The sequence below is a fragment of the Vombatus ursinus genome, unplaced genomic scaffold (genome assembly GCF_900497805.2).
Source record: "Vombatus ursinus unplaced genomic scaffold, bare-nosed wombat genome assembly UNPS02014782.1, whole genome shotgun sequence".
In the NCBI taxonomy this organism is placed as follows: domain Eukaryota; kingdom Metazoa; phylum Chordata; class Mammalia; order Diprotodontia; family Vombatidae; genus Vombatus; species Vombatus ursinus.
The window spans coordinates 4,844,777-4,865,698 of record NW_020954560.1 but is presented as its reverse complement, the minus strand read 5'-3'; the positions used below and the strand labels follow the sequence as shown (position 1 = coordinate 4,865,698).

At 41.2% G+C, this 20,922-nt stretch overlaps 1 long non-coding RNA gene across 1 annotated transcript in view; it reads right to left on the bottom strand.

The window, feature by feature from the left end:
• Positions 1–20,922, bottom strand: part of LOC114046428 — a 40,840-nt gene that overhangs the window by 16,931 nt on the left and 2,987 nt on the right. The window contains exon 2 of the long non-coding RNA XR_003569511.1: positions 20,830–20,889. This is a non-coding gene — a long non-coding RNA (uncharacterized LOC114046428). The remainder of the gene's footprint in view (positions 1–20,829; positions 20,890–20,922) is intronic.

Genomic DNA, 20,922 nt, shown 5'->3' with positions numbered 1-20,922 from the left:
TCTGGCTGTCCCCCAAACCTGGAATGCTCTTCCTGTTATCTCTACCTCCTGGCTTCCTTGGCTCCCTCAAGTCCCAACTAAAATCCCACCTTTCTCAGGAAGTCTTTCCCAACCCTTCTTAATTCTAATGACTTCCCTCTGTTAATTATTTTCCATTTATCCTGTATATACCTTGTTCATACATATGTATTTGCTTTTTGTCTCCCTCATTAGATAATGAACTCCTTAAGTGCAGGGGCTGTCTTCTGCCTCTTTTTGTATCCTCAGGGATTAGGGCAGTGTTTGACACATAGTAGAATAAATGTTTATTGACTGAAAGAGGGGAAATCAGATCTTTCTTATTTGACTAACTAAATTCCCAAATATTTAAAGAGACATCTGCAAGTTATCTGAACACATTTATCCTAATCAAGTGACATTTTTAGTGAGGCTAACTTGATGGTAACCCCATTGGATCCTCTGAGCCTCCAGGGAAATCATAATTTAGGCTTTTAAAATCAACAGTAAATAGCTCAGCCATTCCAACCTAAAGACTATTGGATTAGTTTAACTATTAGTTAAAACATTGATTGGTGCAAACATTTGTGAAATGCAAGGTCACTGTTCTTTTAAGTGAACAGAATAACAAAATGGGTGAAATGGATATATCTGGTCCAGAGAGCTATAGAAAACTGAAAGTCTGGCATTTACAATAGTTGTTACAGTATTCAGTTTGGGATAAACTTAATTGACTGGGAGGTCACAGTCCTTAGGGTTATTCGCCTATCTGCTTATAAAATCAAAGGGCCAGCCATAGAAGCCTATTTATCCTCTGCCAGTCTCTTTGACAACCTGAAAGATGGCAAGCTATATTCAATTGCTACCAAAAACAAACAAATAAAAAAGAAATGAGAAGAGTCCAGTTCTTTCTAATATAATACAGAGCAGATCTTGGAAAAGCCCCCTGTGAATCTATACAGTTGGATGACTTACAACAACGAAAGGTATTTCCTTTTCCTTGTTGTGAGCAACTTGGCAACAACCTTACTAAGATTACCATCTGAGACGGTGCAGCCTCTGCACACATCCTATTTATTAGGATCTCACCCCTGTGCTTCTTCCTTCTCAAGCTCCCACCTCGCTTTGTTGTTAAGGATATAGGATACCCCAGAGGGACTTGGCATTCTATTGTAAGAATCTGAGCCTGAAATAGACTTGCTGGGCCTGAGGTCAAGGTCATAAGGCCAGTTAGCTTCATTCTATTCTATCGACAGACTTCACTCCTAATCCAGGTCATGCATGCCTTTGGGTTCAAGGGATGTGTGTGTGTGTGTGTGTGTGTGTGTGTGTGTGTGCGCGCGCGCGCACGCGCGTGCGAGTGTAAAGGAGGGGGGTGGGGAATCAGTAGAATGTAGACATCTCAGTGTGAATATATTCATTATTACTGGGTTGGAAGTCCAGATAACAGTAGGCCATTAACATAATTATTTCCTATGGAAGGACAGCCTATTATTACTTATTCTTTTTGCAGAGGGGGACAAATAATGTTTAAGCTCATATCCTAATTAATCTTTTATTCAAGTCAGAAAGTATTTAATGAAGACCTACCAGGTGGATGTGATCATGGCGGATGCCATGAAGGTTACAAAAGGAATGGAGAATGTGGGACCTTTTCAATAGAACATGAGTTCAAATCTAGCCTCAGACTCTTAGCTATGTGACTTAAGGGATAAGCCACTTAACTCTGTCTGCCTCAGTTTCCTCATCTGTAAAATGGGGATAATAACAGCATCGAACCCTTTGAGTTGTTGTGAGGATCAAATGAAATGATATTTGTAAAGAGCTTTCAAACTTTAAAGCACAATATAAATACAATTATTATAATTCTTTCAAGGCAGTTACAATCTTCCCGAGAAGACAAGATTTTTTATAGACACGAAACAATTCAAGGTCAATACAGATGGAAGTTAATAAATTTTCCTAACATATGAGACAAACTGAATCACAGGATTTCAGAGTTGAAAGGGAGCTCAGAGGTCATGTAGTCTAAAGTGCCAATTCGTGAACAATCATTTATTAAGTCCCTGCCACGTGGTGGGCACCGTGCTCTCCACTGGGGACATAAATGAAACAATTCTTACTCTCAGAAAGCTTGCATTCTATCAGGAGAAACAAGTGTCCATTTATACATATAAATACATGTATATTATAAACAGCCTAAATGTATACAAAATGAATACAAAGTTGTTAAATATAGAGTAGTTAGAAAGGAAGAGTGCTCTCAGTTGGGAAGAGTGGGAAAGTGGAAAAGATGAGTTGATCTGGAGCTGAGTCTGGAAGAAAGTGAGGGATTCAAAGAAGTAAGCAGGGAGTGCATTCCCAGCATTTCAGCCACTGAAAAGGCATGGAAGGAAATCCCTACTACAACCTACTAGGTGAGTGGTCATCTAGCCTCTATTTGAAAATCACCAATAAGAGGAAACTAACCAAAGCGGGCAATGGTTGGGAAGTACAAAATGGAAAAGATTAGTGTTTGTCCTGCATTCTCAGAGAGGACATATGTAAGTGAATCGGATATCAGTCATTGGGAAGGCTCTCAGGAGATGGAGCGAATGGAATCGGAAATGGGTCTTGAATTGGTGGAGATACTCTGGAATCCCTTCTCCCCTTATTTTCACAATGTTCTAGCCAAGCCAATTCTCAGCCCGGAACCAGACCAACCCTATCCCTTATCTGCTGCTTCCACTTCCAGTCATAAAACTTTGTTGACTCGTGTTGAAGAATTGACTCAGAACTCTACGTTTTTTTCTGCAATTCAAGGCACTTTTTATTACTTGGGGCCATAAGTAAAGAAGTAGACACTATTCACACAGGCAAGTCTCACCACCACATGCAAGTTGTCTCCCCTAGTAGATTGTAAACTCCTTGAGGGCAGGGGATGTTTTTTTCCTCTTCTTCATATCCCCAAACTTTTAGCATGGTTCCTGGAATGTAGGAAGTGCTTCATAAATGCTCATTGCATTGACAACTAGATTGAAAAGACAGGGCATCTAAGTGGCCCTGTGGACAAAGCACTGGCCCTGGAGTCAGGAGGACCTAAGTTCAAATCCAACCACAGACATGCAACACTTACTAGTTGTGTGACTCTGGGCAAGTCATTTAACCCCAATTGCCTTGCCCCCTCAAAAAAAAAGAAAGAAAAGGCAAAGGATAAATTAGGGTGCTACAGAGTTGAAAAACAAATTAGAGCAGGGTGGGGTAGTTCAGTTAGTAGAGGAGAAAGAGGAGAAAGTACAAAATTAGGAGATCCTTTAGATTGTGAGCTCATGGAGAACAAGGACTATCTTTTGCCTCTTTCTGTATCCTCAGCAGTTAGCACACTGCCTGATACAGAGTAGGCATTTAATAAATATTTACGTACTGATTGACTGAGATTGATGAAAGCTAGCAACTGATTGGTGATTGAAACATTCTAGGAACAAATACTGCAAGTTCAGCAGGTACTTTTCAATGCTCTGCCTAGTCACCGTACTTTTCTCCTGGGAACCCTTTTCCCCATAGTTTCAGGTTTGCAATATCTAATCTATCCATAGCTCTTTGTAGTAATATCGAGCTAAAAGCACAATAGAATGACAGGCCTAGGATCTTGATTCCCTATTGGGTCTGCTTCAAATTTGTACTATTTAATCTAAATGTACAACAATCCTAACCATCTTTAATTGACTCCACATTCCCCATAGCAGCTGCTCCAAACCATGAGGGTTCCTGTAAAGGCCCTAAGTCAATCCCTGAATCCCTTTCTCTACACAGGTTGCTGTACCTATTACAGAGATTACATATTAATACGTGCACATATGTAAAAGATCATATATTAATATATGTATATAATATATAATCTCTGTAATAGTATATTTATATATACTATACTATGTAGATACTATATTTATATATATATGTTCTATATATATCTGTAACAGTATATTTATATATATAATATATATTTATATATATGTAATAGTATATTTATATATAGTATATTTATATATATTATATATATAATAGTATATATATTTCTATATATATTTTTCTATATACTATACTATATATAATCTATATAAATATTTATATGTACCATATAATCTCTGCAATAGTATATTTATATATAATATATACTATGTATATACAATATATAAATATACCCTATTTGTATATACTCTACAAAATCTCTGAAATAGTCTATATATGATAGTATATATATACTTTATATATATATATATATTCTCATCATGTTCCTTCCCCCATACCTTATCTTCAACCTTATCTTGCAACCTTATCTTGATCCCTCCTCTTTTCCCTAGTCTCAGAATATGAAATGACCCCATTTCTTGCCAAAGTTAATCCCTCCACTTATGCCCTTAATTCTGCCTCCTCTAATATCCTCTGGAAGAGGGTTTGGGGATAAATACAGAGACTGTGCAAAAATTGCACCCTTGAGAGCTGATAAGTTCACCAATGCAGTATGGAGAGAGAAGGCCCAAGACTGAACTTTGATAGTCACCCATATGTAGGGAGCTGAATTCAGATGATGAACCAACAAAGAAGCAGTTAGATGAATAGGAAAAAAGGTTGGAGGGAGTAGTGTTGATGAAGTCTAGAGGTTTAGGGGTGCTGGAACCCCAAAATCATGACAAGCAGGTCCTGCCCGAAAGAATTTGACCCAAGCCTTCTTTTAGCCAAAGACAAGGTTTATTAAAGATCTGCCATATTAGCCAGACTCTTAAGGAATCTGAGCATATGTGAGCTATTGGCTAGATTGTAAAAATCTGAGCAGTAGCTAGATTATAAGAATCTGAGCACCTTAATGGAGACAAGATGGAATTTATATATAGAAAGACTGTGGGAGGGATCTAGGAGTGGCCAAGTAGTCTGGGGTGGGGGGGACTATGAGGTAATAGAATGCCGGGGGCGTGGACCTTGTGGCTTTGGGAGAATGGAGACTAGCTAGGATTAAGAGTAGGAAGTGGCTGCGGGCCATGGAGAGGTAAGACAATGGAGGGCTAGGCTAGGTTAAGGGTAAAAGAGAATTGGGAGATTGGGCCACAAAGAAAGGCCAATTGATGGGATTATAGCCTCTGGCAAATGCCAGAGATTTATAGGAAAGTTCGAGGTTTTTCCTTTTTGGGGTCCAGATCCCATCCTCATCTTGTGACTGATTTTTGTTGTTGTTCAGTGGTTGTCTGACTCTTCATGATCCCTTTTGGGGTTTTCTTGGCAAAGATACTGGAGTAGTTCGCCATTTCCTTCTCCAGCTCATTTGACACATGAGGAAAACTGAGGCAAACAGTGTTAAGTGACTTGCCCAGTGTCACATAGCTATTAAGTGTCCGAGGGTGGATTTGAGCTCACGAAGATGAGTCTTTCTGATTGCAAGCCCAGCCCGCTAACCACTGGACACCTAGCTGCCCAGAAATCAAGGGGAAAGCAAGTATCACAGAGGAAGGCGGTGGCCAACAGTGTTAAAAAACACAGAGAAGTCAAGAAAAATGAAGACTGAGAAAAGGCAAATGCATTTGGTAATTAAAAGATCGTTAGTAACCCTGCAAAAAGCAGTTTCAGTGAAGTGGTTGTGTTAGAAACTAGATCATGTGGGATTGAGAAGTGAGTGGGTGAGGCAGAAGCCTTAAAACAGCAGAAGATTCTTTCTAGGAGCCCCAAAATGATGTGGAAAGGAGATAAAGATGACTTGGGGCAGAGGCAGGGTTTTTAAGGTAGGAGGAGACCTGTGCTTGTTTGTAGGTGGCAGGAGAGGAGATAGGGAGATAAGGCTGTTGTCATTTGTCCTTCCTTCTCCAAGAGACCATGACATCAGGGGGGTGATGTTACGACTTGCAAGTGAATTGAATTTAAGTGAGGCAGAGCTGTGCAAAGTCATCAGCCTCACTCTCTCCTCCTGAGCCATCTGGGTCCAATGGCAACATATAGATCAGGAGGACTGGAGATGGCCCTTGTTGCGGTGGAAGGAAACCTTGGCCTTTCTAAGCTAAGGTCTTTCCCAGGTCTCAGTTTGTCTGAGGCAACGCCCAGTTTTAGACCAGGGTTAAGTGACTTGCCCAGGGTCACACAGCTAGTAAGTATTTGAATTCTGGTCTTTTTGGTTAAACTTGGAAATAATCACTTTTTTGTCAGATTCAAAACTCTTGTCACCACCCCAGTTTTCCATCTCATGTCACTAAGTTCCACAAAGCTTCTCTTTGCCTCCTAGCACCAGTATCAGAGGCATCATGTCTAGAGATTAAGCTATGTCTTTTGCAGTTAAGTATATATCATAGGCTGATGGATTTTCCTCCAAATCAGATTAGGGATGAGAGTGAGCTCTATATCTGTACTAATACATTATGTCAAAAACTGAATTATCTTCTTCAAAAAACCCAGCTCTTCTACTAACTCTTCTGTCTGTGTACATAATCATTCTCCTAGTCATATAGAGAATTCAAAAATCTGTCATATGACTTGTTCTGATTTGTTACTCATTTTCAGTCAATAAGTTCCACTTTTCTTTTTTTCAGACATAGCCAATACGTTCATGTTTTGCTTGGTTGTACTTATTTGTTGAGACAAGGGGTTTTTTTGGGGGAGAGGGGGAAGCTAGTGATAAATAATGCCCCAAAAAGGAAAGGTCAATAAATCATCGTTTATGCAAAGAACAGAAGCATATTGAGATGGAAACACAGACAAATTGTATAGCTTCAGAATTAACGTGTTAGATTTGTCACATATACATATGGTATGTGTGTAAATATGAACACATATTTTAAAAACAAGCTGTAAGAAATAAATTCTGTTTCATAAATAGTGCTTTTTTTATGAGAGAGATCTATCAAAAAAGTATAGAAGGTCTCCTGCCTGAGCTTTCCATCTGTTTATTAGATCTAATAACCATTCACTTGCCCAAAAGAAAACAGGCCATGTAAGTTCCTCAGAGTTCTACTCATACCTTGTGGCATATGGGAATATTGGTGGCCTGCCCAATATGATTTATTTTTGGTTACTCTCTTGTTTTTAAGGGGGTGATTATTAATCAGGCATCTAGATGGCCCAGTGAATAGAAGAGGGACTTGGAGGCAGGAAAACCTGAATTCAAATCCTGCCTCAAACACTTACTAGCTGGATCACCCTGGGTAAATTACTTAATCTGTCAGCCTCAGTTTCTTCAAGGTAAAATGGAGATAATAATGGTAACTACTTCACAGGATTGTGTTAAGGATCAAATGAGTTAACATAAACCTGTATAAAGCACTTTATGAACTTTAAAGCACTGCATAAATACTGTTATCTCAATCCACTTCACAGCATCCCCCAATTCCCTTTGAAATGGGAAAGACTCCCACCACCACCACCCCACCTACTTGAAATCTCCATGAAATGCCTGGAGTTGCTGATTCTTGGCACGAGAAAACTGAACATGCTTGTAGGCATCAAAGCTCAGCAAACCCTAAGAGTATGTGACTGAGGGGAAATGCCTCATGTCATCAGCACCTGCATGGATTAGACACAGCATGGATTTTCTCTTTTATTGTGGCAAAACAGATTCACCCATTATGTGACTTTCCCACAGTCACAGAATAACACACACACACACACACACACACACACACACACACACACCATTTGGCCACACCCATTCACCCTCAGAGTCCTAAGTTGCCTATTCCTGCTGAAGCTATGGGACTCAACCACAGCAGAGGAATAGGGAGCTATTTCTAATTCCAAACAGTCTCTGCTTTTTTAATAACTTCTTATATCTCATTTCAAGGACTATCTGCGCCCATTAATTTTCATTGCCATCACTACCACATCTGCAACATGTGACACTGAAGTCCAACTCAACCTGCATAGACCCCACTCCCAACTATTAGATTAAGGGTAGCGACTCCTTTAATGTATGTAAGATATGTAAGTACAGGGCTGAGATCAAAGACAGGGTTAGAAACTATCATATGCTATAGCGTAGATAGAGGTTCGATCCATAAATGATGATGATGTGATCACGATGATAATGATGATTATAGCTAACATTTCTATAGTACCTACTATGTGCCAGGCACTGTGCTAAGTGCTTTATAATTATTGTCTCATTTGATCCTCACAACAACCCTGGGAGGTAGGTGCTGTGATTATCCCCATTTTACAGTTGAAGAAACTGAGGCAGATAGAGGTTACATTTGAACTCAGGTCTCCTTGACTCCAGACCCAGTGCTCTATCCACTCTGCTACTGGTTGTCTCCCTAGTTTGAAAAACTTGATGGGAGGAGTAGGGTAAGGTGGTAGAAGATGTTACAGTCAGGGAGCTTCTGTACTATATCCAATTAATTCCAACATTTATTAAGCACCTCCCAATTTGCCAGGTACAGCACTAGGTACTAGGGATAAAAACAAAACAATGCTGCCTCCTCAAGGAGCTTACATTCATTGTATGGAAACTCAGCATTCTCTCATGCAATCTACCTGATGCCTACCCCTCAATATCCCATTCCATATCTGCCTGTCCTTTCTGGTGTATTCTCTGGAGTGCCTGCTCCATAATGAACACACTTTATTTCATCTTGAACCTCTTTCTTTCCCAATCCCTCCATCTTCTGACACTCACTGAGACCTAGTTCCTTCCTGATGACACCACTAATCTAGCCACCCATGCCATTACTGCCTAATCTTTCTCTTAGTCAGTTCAGTCAATGAACACTTATTAAGTACCTACTACACATGTAGAGGGACTGTGCTAAGCACTGGCAAACAAGTAGGAAAAAAAAAGATCGTAGCTGCTCTCAAGGAGCTTACCATCTAACGAAGGAAGACAAAACACAAAAGGAAGCTGGAAAATGGAGGGGGAGGGATGCATCAGGGAAGGTTCCCAAGGAGGAGGCAGCAAGGTGGAAAAGTCAGTCAGAGAAGTCTCAAAATAGTGCAGCCAGATGAGAAATGAGATTTTGGAGCTTAACTCTCCTTACAGAGGAGGTTTGGAGTTCCTGGCCCCACCCTCTAATCAGAGAGGCAGAGGGTAGTGATCAAATGGAGAACCAAGTCTGATGAGATCTTTCAGGATGAAGTTGTTCCAATAATGAGCTTCCTGGGGCATTGTGGAGAAGTCTCAGAGTAGTGCAGCCAGGTGAGAAGTGAAGACTCCTTGAGTCACAGGTCACAGTGGAGAAGTTAGAACACTCCTTGCTCCCTACTGCCATTCTACTAAGCACACCCTCGTCCTTTGACTCCACTTTGCATCTGCGGCTGTGCTGGGTTTCAAATCCACAGACAAGATGCCCATCCCAGAATAGGCTCATCACTTCTAAACTCACCAATATGCCACTAAGCCTTGAAACCACTTCCCTCAGGCCCCTCTCCCTTCTGATTGGAGGACTGCAGAGTGGAACACCCAACTCCTCCCAATGCCTTCCTTTAGAGAGGTCAGTTAGGGGACTCTCTGCCCATTCCAACTTGCATCTGCTGCCCTGCTAGTTTTGTGTCCAGTACCATATGGTGTCTTTCTCCTCCACTCCCTTCATTTTCCTTCCCTCTTCTGTGTATTGTTTCCCCTTTTAGATTGTAAGTTCCTAGAGGCAAGGGATTTTCTTTTTATTAATTGTATCCTCAGCTCCTAGCACAGTACCCAGTACCCAGTACCCAGTACCCAGTACCCAATACCCAGTAGCTCTTAATAAATACCTATTAGATTGGATTGAGGTTCACACTACTCCAATGTATTATCCAATCCTGATTCTGGTGGCTGTTACCTACCAACATTTTTCCTCACTGAATACTGTACCTAGCTCAATCTTTCCATCTTTTGCTTTCACACTCTTCAACATCCATACTGGTCCTGTCTCAAATATCTTTACTTTTTAGTTCCTCATTCTATTCATTTCCCAAGACCTACTTCTCTCCACCCCAGCCATACACAGAGGGAGTCATATCTTTGATCTTACCATCCATCTCCCATGAGTGTTCCAGTTCCTTGTTCATAAACCACAAAATTTTTTTTATCTGACTGTAATCTTTATCATTTCATGTTCCCTATGCTTTATGATTCATGACTTGTACTCTCTCCACCCTTCTATGCTATCCCAGGCCATCACTTGAGTACTGGCCACATTCTCTTCCCTTCCCTATCTTGAGCCCTTGGTGAACCAGCTCAGTTCTATATTATCTTCTACTCTTGAGTCCCTATCCCTCTCGTCCTATCACCATTCACTTTTTGCCAAACCCCAGCCCTGGATTCCTCTCACCATCTGCTTCCTTTGCTGCTGAACAGAGCTCGAGGAAACATGAAACTGTGCTGACTGGGTCCATGGCCAAACTCCTTGAGAAATCTCTCTACATTGGCTTACTTCTCTTATCTCCAAACCCTCTTCAATCTGGCTTCCAATCTCATCAACTGTAAGTAATGATGCCACTGAAAATGCATTCTCTAAAGTTAACGATGGGCTTTTAATTGCTAAACCTTTAGATCTCTTCTCAACCTTGCTCCTTCTGGATCTTTTTCAGCATTTGACTATTGATCACCTCCTCCTCCTGGATACTCCCCTCTGTAGGTTTTCAGCACACTACTCTCTCCTGGCTCTCCTCGTACTGATCCACCACTCTGTAGTCTCCCTTGCTGTATGTCCATCCAAGGCACACCCATTAACTACGAGTATCCCTCAAGGCACCATCCTGGGTCTCCCTCTCCATATACTATCTTTGTTGGTAATCTCAACTCCAGTGGATTCAATGATCTTCTCTATGCAAATGATTCTCAAATCTACTTATCAGTCTGAAATTCTCCAGAGCTAAGATTTCATATCACCAATACCCTTCAGGCATCTCAAACTCCATATATCCAAAGCGGAATGCATAATGTTTAACCTTGAACCCTCACATCTTCCAAACTTCCCTTTTATTACCCAGGGCACTACCATCCTTCTAGTCACCCAGGTCCTCAAATTCAGTGTCATCCTCAAGTCCTCACTCATATTCACCCCACATATTTAATCCATTGCCAAATCCTGTCATGTTTACCTTTACAATTATGTGTGTGTGTGTGTCACACACACATATATCCTCTTTTCTCCAGTCATACATCTACAGCCCTAGTTCAAGCCCTCATCATCTCTTTCCTGGATTATTATGACAACCTCCTAATAGTTCTCCCTGCCTGAAGTCTCTTGCCACTCCAATCCATCCTCCATTCAGCTGCCATACTGAGTATAGATATGATCTTGTCACTCCCTACTCAGTGAGTTCCAGTGACATGCTATTACCTCTAGAATCAACTATAAACTTTACTTCTCAGACACCTTCTTTACCATACCTTCTGCTCTGAGACCATCATCTTCTCTCTCCCACTGGAAACTTGGACTCTCCTGGGTTTCATGATGCTGATAAGTAATTTGGTCTTATATTTCTGGAATCTAGGCATCCATACCACTTTCTGGCCATTTCCATTCCACTTTCTAGCATTAGTTTCTGCATTTTCTTTTCTTCTTAAGAAGGTAAGGGCCTCAAGGACAGGGAGCATCTTGTTTTTATTTGTATCACAGCTCAGCACAATTCCTGACCTATAATATGTACTTAATAAATGCATAACCTAACTATCTATCTCTTTGGTATTTAGTACTTTTCATAACTTAGCCCTTCTCAACCTTTCCATTCTCCTTATACTTTCTCCCACTCCACAGCCTCTACAATCCAGGAATGCTTTCTTCATGCTCTTTCTCCCACACAACATTCCATCTCTGGTCTTTGTGATTTCACACCGACTCTCTATTATGCCTGTAATGCTCTTCCCTTTACTTTCCCGAGCTTCCTTCAAACTCAGCTCAGAGTCCTCCTTCCAAAAGAGGCTTTTACTGGTCCGAATGACCACAGTGCTTTTCCTTACCTCCCATTGGGAATATATCTGGTATACATCTAGTTATTCGCATGTTGCCTTATTCATTGGAATGTGAATTCCTTGAGGGCAGGGACTGCTTTTGCATTTCTTTGTATCCTCCCTGCTTAACGTGGTGCCTAGTACCATAGTAAGAGCTCAATAAATGTTTGTTGATGAACAGATAATAAGTAAAAAATATCTACAACATAATTTGGAGGATGAGGAAAAGACTAACAACTAGCTGAATTAAGAAAGTTCTTTTGTAGGAAGTAGCATTTGAGCTGAGTCTTGAAAGGAGGTAGGGATTCCAAATGGTGAGGAAGAAGAACATTGAAGTCATGGGGGACAGCCTGTACAAACACATGGCGATAGAAATAGAAGGCAGAACAGAGATCTCAGAACAAATGAGATCAATACCTGGGGATACAGGTTTTTTAACTAAAAGACCAGAGGCTATAAGTAATGTCTAAAACAGAAGCAGGATCAAAACTAAAATCAAACCAAATTGCAATGGCACAAGGTCCTGAGTCAGGTAGCAATAGTCCAGTAACAAGGTACGCAACAAAGAGCAAAGCTTCAGAAAGAGTACTCTCAACTTGCTACACTCAAAGATGCTGTAGATATAAGCATGGTCAGCCCTGCCTTGTAGGTCCTTTTGAATTCTCATTAGCTAGAGGCTCTCTCTCTGTGTTCTGCAGAAATTGCCAACACTAACTGCCAATGCACATCACCTTGATTGACAATGGCATTGGACAGTGTTCCATCTAACATAAGGGTCCACTTACCTATCTATTACTAAGAAGAATAGGGAGAGAATCTCAATGACATGACTGTTGGCTATACCTCTAGCCTAGGTCCACTGTCTCACATGGCAAGTTGTTAATTACACTGTTGATCATACATGTTCACTAAATGTATGAATGAGATCAATGGGTAATCAATGAAAGAGCATGGACAGGTCATGAGTATGTTGGTACTGAAGAGATGAGTTTCTAAAGAGATGAGTTAAAGGTCATTGAAAATGCTACACAATTTCCCAAATTCAATAGGAAGAGCCAAACTCCTATTCAATTATGGGTTCAGCTCACTATCCATTTCAGAAACCTGTCAAGATTATTATTATTATTATTATTATCATCACTATCATTAATAATACTAGCTAATTTATATAATAGTTTAAAGTTTTCAAAGCACTTTACAAGTATTATCTCATTTAATGGTCACAATAATCCTGTGAGGTAGGTACTATTATCATCCCCATATTAAAGATAAGGAAACTGATTCTAACTTGCTCAGGGTCACACAGCTAATGAGTGTCTGAGATGGGATTTGAATTCAGGTGTCCTAATTCTTTTTTTTTTTTGTGAGGCAATTGGGGTTAAATGACTTGCCCAGGGCCACACAGCTACTAAGTGTCAAGTGTCTTGTCTGAGACTAGATTTGAACTCAGGTCCTCCTGACTCCAGGGCCAGTGCTCTATCCACTGCACCACCTAGCTGCCCTAGGTGTCCTAATTCTAAAACCAGCATTCTATTCATTACGACACCTGACAATGGTTTCATTCAGTGATTACCTGCCCAATTACATTCATAATCTAAACAGAATACATTTTTCATCCAGTTTGTTTTTACAGTGTAGTTAGTTGGACTGCTCTCATTGTCATTACTATGTATTTCAGTGAGGACACTGGGAGTCACCCTGGAGTTTCATCAGCTTATGATGTCATTTACAAAGCAGGACATTTGGAGAGCCCTTGTCCTGTGTAACTCTTATTCGTTTCCGTTAAATATGGGAAAATTAAGATTCAAACAGATTGGTTTTTTTGCGGTCACACAACTAGTAAATATATAAGATGGTATTTAAAGATAGATCTCCTGACTCTGGGTAGAACAATGGACTTCGAATCAGAAAGACCTAGATTCAGATCACACCTTAGACACTGACTGGCTAGCTGTGTGAAGCTGGTCAGGTCACCTTAATTCCTCTAGGCCTCATTTTCTTCATCAGTAAAATGAGGGGATTGAACTAGATAGGTTCCATCCAGATCTAAATCGATGAGCCCATCATTCCAAATGCTATGTTATTTCAACCCAGATCTCCTGACTCCAAGGACAGAACTCTCTCCACTCTACCTCACCCTCTTGGGGTATATGAGGGCAAACAAGAAACACGTATACATGTACATATATACATATACATACACACAAACATATACTTACACATTGGTAGTTTTCAATCATGTCCAACTCTTCATAACCCCAATTGGGGGTTTCTTGGCAAAGATACTAGAGTGGTTTGCCATTTCCTTCTCCAGTTCCTTTGACAGATAAGGAAACTGAGGTAAATAGGGTAAAGTGACTTGTCTAGGGTCACATAGCTAATAAGTGTCTGAGGCTAGTTTTGAACTCAGGAAGAGGAATCTTTCTGAATCCAGGCCCAATGCTCTATCCACGGCACCACCTCACTGCCCCCAGACGTAGACAAAGACATACACATACTCACACACATACACATACGCACATTCATACACATATATACACACATAGCAGCTAGGTGGTACAGTGGATAGAAAACTGGGCCGGGAGTCAAGAGAATCTGAGTTTATATCCTACCTCATATACTTGGTAGCTGTGTGACCCTGGACAAGTCACTTAATCTCAGTCTGCCTCAGTTTCCTCAGTTGTAAAATGAGGATAAAAATAGATCCTATGTCCCAGGTTTGTTGTAAGGATCAAATAAGATAATATTTACAAAGTACTTTGAAAGTGTTATATAAAGGTATGTTAATATAAGATATTTAGGTGGCTTAGTGGGCCTGCAATCAGGAAGACCTGAGTTCAAATCTGTCCTCAAACACCTACCAGCTATGTGACCTTGGGCAAGTCATTTAACTTGGTTTGCTTCTATTTCCTCATTTGTAAAATGAGCTGGAGAAGGAAATGGCAAACCTCTCTTGTATACTTGCTAAGATATCCCCAAATGGGGTCACAAAGGGTCAGACACAACAGAAAAAAAATGACCGAACAACAACAAAACATTTATATAAGTGCCTACTATGTGCCAGGCACTGTGCTAAGTGCTTTACAATTACTATCTCACTTGATCCTCACAATACCCATGGGATGTAGGTACTATTATTATCCCTATTTTACAGATGAGGAAACTGAGGCAGAGAAAGGTGGAGTGGCTTGACCAGGGTCACATAGCTAATAAGGGTCTGAGGCTGGATTTTAGCTCAGGTCTTCCTGACTTCAGACCCAGCCAGCGTTCTATCTACTGTGCTACCTAATGCTTCTCAAACTTTAAAGTTATAGGGAAATGCTAGCTATATTTTTTTATTGTTGTTATTATTAATAAATCAAGTCACCTCTCTGGGCCTCAATTTCATCTCTGGGCATTAATTTCACCTTTAAATTAATAGACTGAACTGTGTTCTCTCTGAGGTCATCTCTCTTTTTTTTTAATATACAATTTTATTTTTCCCCAATTACATATTAAAGCAATATTTTAAACATTGTTTAAAAGTTTTAAGTTCCAAATTCTATACCTCTCTCCCTCCCCTCCCACTTCCTTGAGATATTAAGCAATCTGATATAGTTGAAGTGCACCTCTTAACTGTCACATCTATCATATGTCATAACTTAACTGTTATAACTATCATTCTATCATATATGGTACAGTGGAATAGCCCTTGAATCTAGCTCAAAAGACGAACTAGCTCTGATCCCTAGTAGCTGTATATGACCATGGGTAAATCCCTTAGCCCCCCAAGTCCAGTTTCTTCATCTGTAAACACGAGAGATCAGCTTGCCCTGGAAGATCCTCCCCTTCCACCCAAAACTGTCTCTACTCCTTTAAAGTACAGAGCCCAGTAAGAATGAACAGAGGGCAGTGAGCCCTCCTCAGCCCATCTGAGTGTCTTAGCTTGCGGAAACCCAGCAAAATCTGGTTTCAAATATACAGTTATTATGCAACCTTTTTTCCCCATTCCTTTCTTTCCTCTGCTGGAGCCTTGGGAAACACAATATCAGTCGAAGGGTTTCAGAGCTGAATCACTCCCAAGGACTGGCCAGACTCGTTCTCTGTGGGCAGCACCGTAGCCCTCTTCATCAAAGTGATGCCCTTTGCTCATTCCTCACCATCCCCCCAGCGCCCGCCCCCACTGTATACAGTGGCAGGCAAGGAGCCACATTAGGTCACAGGATGAGAACTAGTTGAAGCTGCCTGGGACAGCTCTAGCATATCCATGCCTTGGCCTTGCTTCACTGAGGCTTGAATAATGCACTAATAACCAGCTTCTGAAGCACACAAAGGCTTTTGGAAATCCAGAGATGAAAGACACTTTGTGCTGCTACTCCTATTGCAGTAGAGAATACAGGCATAGGTATTTCCACAGGGACTGGCCATTTTCTTTGCATGGAGCATGTAATGAAAATGACATACGGGGGGTCTAAAAAATAAAATGTCAGTGACAGAAGGCAAATTTATTTTGAAACAAGAAGAGACAGTATGCAGTCTGAGTTTCATGCTTGGCTCTTTCTCAGCATTATTTTTTTTTGGAAACAAGAAAAAGTCAGTCCTTGTGAATTGTGGCATATTGTCCAATACTAAACCATCAGGAGCTGAAATCAGATTGACACACGGTCATAAGGAGGTGAGGTGGGGAAACTGCCGTGTATTTTCTTCTCCTGCCTCTCTGGGTTTGTTCGTTTAGGCTGGAGAGTCAACTGCAATGCAGTTCCCAACCCAATCTTCCTGTGAGAGCCATAACCAGGGTGGGGCAGCTGGGGCTTTTCCTAAAGATTGGCATGAGGGGCATGTTTCCTCTCTGAAAGATGCCAGAATCTGCTATACTATAAACTTCCTAGTCCTTTGCTGACTGACCCCCCTGCAAGGGCCATGGAGGTAATGGATGGCCTCTGGGAGAGGGAGAGAAAGCAGGGTCTTTAGCTAGCTGAGGTTAGAGTAGGGGACAGGACAACCCCTCTCTAGATGTGACTGCATCTGTGTGTGCGACTCATCTCTTCTGGGACCATCATCCCAATCCTCAAATTGTCCAAAGTACTGGGATTCCCGTACACAGTATCAGCCCCTTCCTCAGAAATGGAAAGGACCATGGCCAGTCCTTACTGATTTATCTTCTCAGGTTCAGTGTTAGTATATATCTCGTATATTTGATATTTCATTTTTCCCTTAGGAAGACAATTCAATTCAATTCAACTCAATGAACATTTATTAGGCTTTAATACCTTAAGCAGTGACAAGCATTATGGGAGATTTTTGGTAGGGGCTGGGTACAAAGGAAAAAACAAGGCTCTCACTGACCTCAAGAAGTTTGCGTTTTAAAGGAATTGGAATTTTACATCTTGTTCAACCCCTTTCTTTTGCGAATAAGGAAGCTGGGCCCCAGATAGGGGACATAATTTATCTAAGGTCACGCAACTGTGTTGGAATATACTGTTGTTTAAGAAATAAACTCTCATAGACCAAGGATTTCATCTCTTGAATATTCAACATGACACACTGGGGACAGTTAGCTCCTTAAATATTTTAAGTTTGCTGCTGCTGCATGAATCAGTCTAATCATATTTAAGTGGCTGTAGTCGTCAGCTGTTATGCAGACCACTACAGATAGTTTAAAAAAAATATATTCTTCTCAGTCTTATAATAAGCTGCTAGTTTAATGAAAAAGACAAAATCCCCAGAGAATTCCGATCAATGTCCACTCCCCACCCTGAAGCAGCAGTACGGAGAAAAGTTCTGGCCTAGGACTCAGGATACCTTGGTTCTAACTGTGCCACAAACTAGCTGTGTGACCTGAAGCAAGTCAAGTCATCTCTCTGGGCTTCCATTTCCTCATCTTTAAAATGAGGGAGTGGGACAAGAGGTCACTAAGGTCCTCTGTAGCTCTACCACTGTCTTCACTAGGAGACCTCATCATCCCTCAAGATCAAATCAGCCCCAGGACTCACAACTCCTCAGGCCTTTCTGCCCCTTGGATTGGAGGACAGAGCAATGAACTCCAAAGCCTCCATTTGGGAAGGGGGCCCAGCAGTCTACACTTTTCTCCATCATGTCCTAGTCCCCCACCACCATGTTTTCAACTTGCTTTTTTTTTTTTTTTTGCAATTGGGGTTAAGTGACTTGCCCAGGGTCACACAGCTAGTAAGTGTCAAGTGTTGAGCTTGCTTTTGTGTGTTGTCTTCCAACCTTAGATTGTAAGCTACTTGAAGGCAGGAATTATCTTTTTTGAAACAGTATACCCACTGCTTAGTACAGTGCCTGAGACATCATAGATGTTAAATGTGTGTATTGGTGTACTAACTATAAAAGGAAGCAGTCATAACATATCAGAATGGTCCACCTAGTTCTAATACCCCTGCAGCTGGGTTATTTGGTCAATAGAGATATGCTCTATGTCAAATGCCACTTGGCAGTTGTATGGCCTTGGTCATCATTTCCTTGCTCTGCGCCTCAGTTTTCCCACCTATAAACAGTAGCCAAAGTCAAATAGATAGTAAGTAGCCCAGGAAGGATTCAAACTCCAATTCCCATGCCTATTCCACTATATTACTAGCATCAAAGATACTTCCAGCTCTGATATTCTATGACTACATGCTTCAATTTCTCCCTGCTCTCAAGATTGCCAGAGGTGAATCTGTTTGGCCAAAAATAGACAGAACCATACACATAAATGGAAGCACTTTACCTATATGCCAGAAGGATGGAAGATTTTTTAAAAATATCGCTTATGTTATTTTGGGGAGGGGAAAGGTGAGTTACAAAGGTTCTATTGGACTCTCTCTTCTCCATTCTTCTTCATGTCCTATCACTCAAGTGCCTCTGCCATTATCTCCTCCTTCACCACTGTCTCACATAATAAAATAACCTTACTCCTTACCAAGGCTAACCCCTCTAGTTTTTCAAATGACCTTATTCCAACCCATTTCCTCCAACAGATTGCCCTCTCTATCATTCCAACTTTTTCACCTATTTCCAATCTCTCCCTGTCTACTGGCTCCTTCCCTAATGCCTACAAACATGCCCAATTTTTCCCCATTCTCAAAAACCCCTCACTCTCGCCCTCTATCCCTGCTAACTATCATCCTATACCTCTTCTGCCTTTTTCAATTAAACTCCTTGAAAAGGTTCTCTAAAAAAGATGCCTCCCCCTTTTTTCCCTCCCACTCTCTTCTTAGACTCTTGAAATCTGGGTTCTGACTTTATTATTCTACCAAAACTGCTCTCTCCAAAGTTACTAATGAGTCATTAGTTGCCAAATTTAATGGCCTTTTTTCAATCCTCACTCTCCCTGACTTCTCTGTATCCTTGAACATTGTTGATCCCTCTCTCCTCCTTGATACTTTCTTCTGTATAGGTTTTCAGAACATCACTCTTTCTTGGTCTTCCACCTATCTAACTGACTATTGCTTCTCCATCTCCTTTGTTGGATCCTCTTCCGTTGACTCCCCTCAGGGTTCTTCTGTCTTGGGACCTCTTCTCCCTCCTTACTACTTGATGATCTTATCAACTCCCATAGATATAATTTTCGCCTTTATGCTAATGATTCTCAAATCTACCCACTCTGCCCCCATCTCTCTGTTGACTTCCAATCTCATTTGTTCAGCTGTCTTTCAGATACCTTGAACTAGATATTCAATAGACATCTTAAATGCAATATGTCCAAAATGGAACTCATTATCTTTTCCTTTCAAACCTTCTCCCCCTCCTACCTTTCCAGTTACTGTAGAGGGCAACATAATCCTCCTAGTCCCTCAAGTTCATGACCTAAGAGTTATCCTGGATTTCTCACTCTCTCTTGCTCCCCATATCCAATCTGTTGCCAAGACCTATCAATTTCACCTTTGTAACATCTCTTGAATACACCCCACTTCTCTCCTCTGACACTGCCACTACTCTGGTGCAGATCCTCATCACCTCATGCCTGTCGGTCTGCCTGTCTCAAGTCTCTCCCTTCTCTAACCCATCTTCCATTCAGCCACTAAAGTGATTTTCCTAAATGAAGATCTGATCATGTCACACACACACACACACACACACACACACACACACACACACACACACCCCACTCTGTAATCTCCAGTGGCTCCCCATTGCATCCAGGAACAAATATAAAATGTTCTGTTTGGCATTCAAAGACCTTTATAACCTAGTCCTTTCCAGTCTTCTTAAACTTTACTCCCCAATACATCCTTTTTGATCCAGTGACATTGGCTAATTCGTGACATTCCATCTCTTGGTGCTGGGCATTTTCTCCGGCTATGTCTCATGCCTGGAATACTCTCCCTCTTCTGCTCCAACTACTGACGGCCCTGGATTCCTTCAAGTCCCAACTAAAATTTCATCTTCAACTGGAAGCCTTCCCCAACCCCTCTTCATTCTAGTACCCTTCCCATTTATCTTGTCTATCACATGCTTTGTATATATTTGCTGGTATGTTGTCTCCACCATTATATTGTCAGTTTCTTGAGGGCAAGGACTGCCTTTTGACGCTTTTTGTATCTGTATCTGATCGATTAGTTGATGCAAAGGTATTATGTAATTGCCAGAGTGTACAGGGTGTTCAGAGAGAACTAACACCTCTGGTGTGAGGGTTTCCTGAGCACTTTTCAGAGCCGCTCATCTACCTTTGGCGTCCACCTCTCACCCAGCTCTCACCTGTGGCTCCAAGAAGCTGTGGCATGCAATGAGGCCACACCCCAGTAAAACCCATCTTGGCAGACAGGCTAAACCAGGCTGAGAGTAAATAACTTGCCTCAAACCCATGGGTGGGTTAGGAGAAGATCTGCCCCAAGCATGTGAAGACTTCCCTCAGCAGAGTAGGCAGATGAGAACAATTTGTTCCAACAGCCATGAAGACAGATAAAGCAGATGCTATGGAGTGCTTAGAGCTTGGTCAGACATCAAATGACCTTGGGGTCACCCACCTCATCCGGGGCCTTCACCATCTATCTTGACTTTTGTCCTGCCACTGGATTTCGATGACTCTGGAAGAGAGAGTAAGGCTGACAACTTTGTGC